Genomic DNA, 6,413 nt, shown 5'->3' on the forward strand with positions numbered 1-6,413 from the left:
TGATAAAACACGTACAGAAGTTCTTGGCGCATTTTCCATTATTTGTTGGACATTTTCTTTTAATTCTTCAGTCCGCTTTTTAGGTCGGCCGCTTCCTTCTTTTCTTGTTACACTGCCCGTTTCACGAAAAACATTAACACAACGCTGAACTGCACTTTGAAAAATTTTGTACTCAACAACGCCGGGAAATTGATTTTGAAATTCTATGAAACATTCCTCAATAGAATACTTCCATATTCCATCAATCTTGCGTCCATTTCTAAAGTAGGACTCTATGATAAACACTTTTTGTTCTTGAGAAAACACCATTTTAAACGCTTTTTAAAACGAAAATATTCAAATTGATAGCGGCGATATAGCGCTTTGACAGATGACGTTTAAGTTCATTTGCTATAAGCTACGCCCTACGTCCAAATTTTCAGAACCAACTTGACCACGTTTTTATTTGAACGCTCGTTATATCCACGGGAATTTTTGGCTTTTTGGCTTTCAAATATCACTGGAAATGGAAATTTTTCTGTGCGCATAAAAAAACGTGGGCTTAACTTTTGGCGGCACAATATGTTGAAAAAATTCGAAAAATGTCATATTTTTCTTCCTATTTAATTATGTATCTTTTCGAGTTGATTTTAGGCGAAAATGGAAGAGGAAAAAAATGTTTGTAATTAAATTTTTGACAAATTATGACTAGTTACAAATCGAATGAATCATGATTATTATGGTAAAAATCGAAAAAATCGCAAAAATAGGGTTAAGAAACAATACTTTTTAGGGAATCTTTTTGAGGTCTTTAAGTTGGGTATAGGACCTTCATTCTTGGCTCAAGAAAAGTTCATGTTATGTACAATCATCACACCAAATTTCATCAAAATCGGTTCGATAGATGTTTCATAATAATTTTGCAATCCAGAATTTGAAAAAAAAATTGCAAATTTTCAAAATTTTGCACAGCAAAAACCAAGGCCCTTAGATTCTTGAAAATTTAATCACATATAGAAGGGCTCTCAAGCTTTCAAACGCTTTTTGAAAATTTCGAAGCCGTCAATTATGAGAGCTCTGGCGCTTGTTTAAACATTGGTTGAATTTTTGTACTTATAAACAATTAGAATAACTTTGTGAATATTCAACCAAATCAAATTTTTTTAAATATTATATGTGACTAATTTTCAAGTATCTAAGGGCCTTGGTCTTTGCTGTGCAAAATTTTGAAAATTTGCAAAATTTTTTTCAAAATCTGGATTGCAAAATTATTATGCAAAATCTATCGAACCGATTTTGATGAAATTTGGTGTGATGATTCTACATAACATGAAGTTTTCTTGAGCCAAGTATGAAGACCCTATTCCCTAAGAAATAATGTTTTTTAATCCCATTTTTGGCGATTTTTTCGATTTTTACAATAATAATCATGATTCGTTCGTAACTAGTCTTCTTCTGTAAAAAAATTTAATTACAAAAATTTTTTTCCTCTTCCATTTTCGCCTAAAACCAACTCTTCAAAAGATACATAATTAAATAGGGAGAAAAATATGACATTTTTCCAATTTTTTTAACATATTGTGCCGCCAAAAGTTAAGCCCACGTTTTTTTATGCGCATAGAAAAATTTTCACTTCTAGTAATATTTTAAAGTCAAAAAGCCAGAAATCTCCGTGGATATACGATTCATATTTGGGTGAATCGCTTTTTGAAACAGATACCTACCGTCTGGACTATAGAGCATTCGAGGCGATTGTATTTGAAGTCCTCTATTTTGTTCAGAAAATAGATCAGAGAATAGATCTTGTACAGAAAGATCCCAAATATTATGTAGACTAAGAATCCGAGTTTGCCTATTCCAAAAAACCATTGCTAAATTCAGGGGAACAATAAACATAAAAAAAGAACGAAAAATTACTAGTTTTTCGACCTATTTTTTCCTATAACATTGAAAGTTAGCCCTGAATAAAAAAAAAGCCATTCTTCATTTTTTGTTTATTTGACGATTCTATAAAGTTATAAAAACTGCGAATCAAAAAAGTTGAATTTTGTATTAACAATGAACGAAAAATGGTAGAAAATCATGTGTATATTTAGAGCAATTTTTAAAATAAGTAAATATTTGTAAATATTGATGAAACTTTGTGAACAAATAGTAAAACATATGACAATTCTATCCTAAAAATTTTGCAACAATCGGTGAAGTAGTTTTCGATTGACCGTTTCGTGGTTTGATTGTTAATTAAGAAAATTTCAAAATGTTTATCTCGTACCGTGGGTTTAAATTAAGGTTTAGAAAGGGCTCACAATTTTTTAGAGATACTTGCTATCATAATAAAAAATGATCAATACTAAAAATACCTATTTTTACACTTTTATAATCGTTTAGAATTTTTTTTAATTTTTCAACATTTAACTCTACTTATAAACAATTAGTTATTGCCCATACAATGGACAAAATCTTGCACTCATAAAAACTAATAATGCACACTAAATAATACACAGTTTAATGTAAGAATATTTATAATATTGATTATAAAAAAGGACGAATCAGTCGAAACTAACAGAGATCATTAAAATACCTACGAAAATATATATATTTTTTAATTTAATCATTGAAACGTGAATTTCGTAGAATGTATTGATGAACACAAACTAATAAAACTTGATTATAGTCTTTCCTTTCTGATAATAAAATTTAATGAGTTTCATAAAAAATTATAATAATTTGTATATAATGTGTAGAAAATTTCTATTAGATATATGTTCATTTGGCCAGCAACGTATGTTCTCAAACAATTTTATTATATTTATGGTAAATTTCCTTTTGTTCCGTTTCAAAAGGTCTCCAAAATGCCATGTTGTAATAATATTAGTAAACAAAATATCCCTCTTATTTCTCCCTTTAATATGAATGATTGATAGAAGGTGCCTATAATAAATTAAAATTACCTGAATCACACCAAATTCCGCATTGCTGCACTGCACTGCTAGGCGACTTGTCGACAACTGAATTTTGACAACGCAATGGACCAGAGAAACAGTTTGCCCGCACGCTTATTCTTCAACATGTATGTGACATGAGTGTATACATTTTTACCACCTGCACTTTTCGTTCGACCAGATCTGTATATGGGTATGGCTGCAGGGCAATTTATCAATCACTTGTCATCTGCTGTGATTTATTGCCCAATAGCCCAATACAACTGTGCTCGTTTTCCTTTGGCCGCGCTCCCATTATTCAACTGAGCGTTTTAGAAACCTGAATCAAAATCAGTCCTTTTCAAGGACCTTTTGGTATGTTTAAGAATTTTTTTTGTACTTAACATTAATTTTAAAAAGTATAGAAAATGGCTTTTTTGCTGTTTTGGAAAATCAAAGACTAATTTGCAAATACATATTGCGAAAAGTACCAATGTTTGTAGGTTTTATTTTTTAGCTCAATACATGCCCATGAGGGCTGTAGATGTTGAAATGGATCGGTCGAACTGTTTTCTTTCCTGAATTGTCACAGTTTTATAAAAAATTAAAGGAGCAGGTTTTTTGTGTTGTTTTCCTCACAATTTCGCGTTAGGTACTCATCATATATCGTAAAAAAATTAAATATTTTGAAAAAATCAAATTTTTCAAAATAAAATTTCTAATTAAAAAAAGATTTCTATGTAAAATTGTAAAAAAGATAATACAAAACATTTTTCTAAAAATTTGATTTTATTTTCGTTTGATTGGGCCGAGAATGATGCTCAAAAAAATTCATCTCAAGATTTCAAAACTAGAATCTTCAAGCTACAAAATGCTGGTGTGGACGTTACTGAAGTACACATCTAGACTCAGACGGAGATTTATAACTGGTACCTATTTTTATCCCATTCATAAACAATCAAATTGTATGATACTTCTCTTTTTATCAGATCAAAGAGTCAGTCAGATACGTCGTTTAAATCACATTTTTATCTAATTGAGTGTTGGACTTTACACCAAAACTTTATCGCGAATATAAGTACTATTCCTTTCATAAATTTCGGGATAAGATGAATTTCACTTTTTTATCGACAGATCAATACATTTTTTACGTGGAAGAAACAAAGCGGTCGGCGTGTACTTTGCAGATAACGCGAATCTCATAAGTCGAAATAGATTTTCTACAACGGAAAATCGACGTTTTAATAACTGGGTATTTTTCAATCATCGTTAAAATCGTACTGATCGTTCAAAAAAACAACATCCTTAGATACAATATATTTTATTTCAAGGTTTTTGTTGAACGAATTTTTTAAACCGAGTCTGTCCAGTCTTTTGGCTTGCATTTGGAAGACGTAGAAAACTTACTCTATGGATTCTCCAAAACCATAAATAATGATAATAAAAATATTTTACTGATATTTGCTATATACATATTTTAAAAATAAAATGTTTTACGAAGATTCAGACAGTACATTGCGTAATAGTTTTCACAAAGATGCAGATCGAGTATCACGATTGTTATCTAATATGCTTTCCTAAGTAAGCTAAGGAAAAAAGGCCTCTGTTGCTTTATTTCTCCCAGTATTAATTGGTGGTGTTTGCTGCGCGTTTCTTGAAATTAAGTAATCTGTGAATTAAGGGCGACATATTCTTTAAATAGTGTTTTCCGCAAAGACAAATAATTTCAAACATTTAATAACTGAATAATCTAAAGCTTATCAAATAATAGGAATGTTATGTCATGCCATCTGAGTATTTTCAAAGACGCCGCAGTAAAACGAATGAACAGGTGCAAAAAACGATCAACCCATCAAGGTTTTAGATACTGAAATCTACGAAAATACTTGTTTACTTTTATTTATAAGTACGTGAAAATAATTCTTAAAATGTGGGGTTAGGATAACAGCAGACACATGTTTTACAAACGCTTTTTTTAGTAATTATTTTGAGTAAATTTAAATAGTAACAATGAATAAACAGAACATCAAGGATTTTATTTTTGTGCTTTCTTTTGTTCTATACGTTTTACTTTTCAAGATTTCAGTACCTAAAAACGCCAGAAATTTCACTATTTCTCGGTCAGGGATATGGTCACCTTGTTGAGACCTGATCTTTATAAACAAGATAAAAATATGAGGGTTAAAGATATGCTAAGATTAAGATTAAGATATAGTTAAGATTAGTTTAAGACTGATGTTTTACTACAGGAATCGTTCAAATGGTCATTTTAGATTAAAAAACCGCGGGGTGCTATTAAATTGGAGGGTTGAAATTGAAGATAGGGGTGAAAACGCACTTTTGCAGTTTTTTAAATATAGCACGAAAACGAAGCAAAATTTCGGCATAGTTCATAGGAAAAATTTTGTAGAAGAGTTGTGGCAAAGAATACAAATCGCAGCCAACTAAGTCAAACGCAATCCCAATATGTTGTTTAAAACTCGAAGATCTCTCAGAAAACGTTGTGTAAAATGGAAAAATGATTTCTCTTTCAGGTTTTGAATCAAGTTCCATGTTAGACATACAGGGTAAAAAGTTATTAACTAAATTTTCGGTAAAATTGGTTGTAAGTGGCGCCATCTACGAGCAATGCTGAAATTACAACACGCATCTTATTCGTCGCCTAAAAAAATATAGTTTCACAAATTTTCAAGTTCCTAACCTACATATTTTCAGAATATTCGCAAAAAAAACGATTTAAAATTTTAACTTTCCACACCCTGTATTTCCGAAACTATTAACTTTCGGATAAGGCATGTTTGCGCCAATCGTCACCATTTCACGTGTAGTATCTTCAGCTTTCGACTTTCCCATTCTTAATGAATCATCCTGTAGAGTAAAAGCACAGACAATATAGCGTATCGCCACAGACTGCTACTTAAATGCTGGAAATTGGCAACCCGAAATGGAAGCAGGCTTTTATTAGCCGGCTTCCATCGATGAAATTTATCGTGGTAACTCTTCTACTAGGCGGCAGTTCCAGCGGTGGCTTTGTTGTCAAATAATTGCTAAATAAATTTAATGCTTTCAATTATGTAATTAAAGAGATATGGAACTTATCTTCTGTTTGGAAATCACATTTGCCTTAAATGCTAAATAAAATAAATCAAGTTAGAATTAAAACTATGAATTTACATAATTAATTATTTATTTTATAGCACCTTGGAATGGGAAAATTCAAAAACTCGTTATTAATGTTTTTAGATTTGTGCGTCGACTTCCAGTATGGTGCGGTATTAACACTTATGTTTAAAAAAATTGCATTATACAGGTTGTGTATCCTTAGATGGGTACTGCTCTCTTATTGTTGATTTCTTTAGATAGGTAAAATAATTATTGACACAAGTGTTGCATATCATGGATGTCATTGGTAGTGCTCATATTTGTGACACAAGGTGTTCAAAAAAATTAACACAATGTAAAATTGCTGGAACCTCAAGGAGTAGTTGAATACGAAATTTATTTAAAAAAAAA

Source organism: Anoplophora glabripennis, unplaced genomic scaffold (assembly GCF_000390285.2).
Source record: "Anoplophora glabripennis isolate ALB-LARVAE unplaced genomic scaffold, Agla_2.0 scaffold884, whole genome shotgun sequence".
In the NCBI taxonomy this organism is placed as follows: domain Eukaryota; kingdom Metazoa; phylum Arthropoda; class Insecta; order Coleoptera; family Cerambycidae; genus Anoplophora; species Anoplophora glabripennis.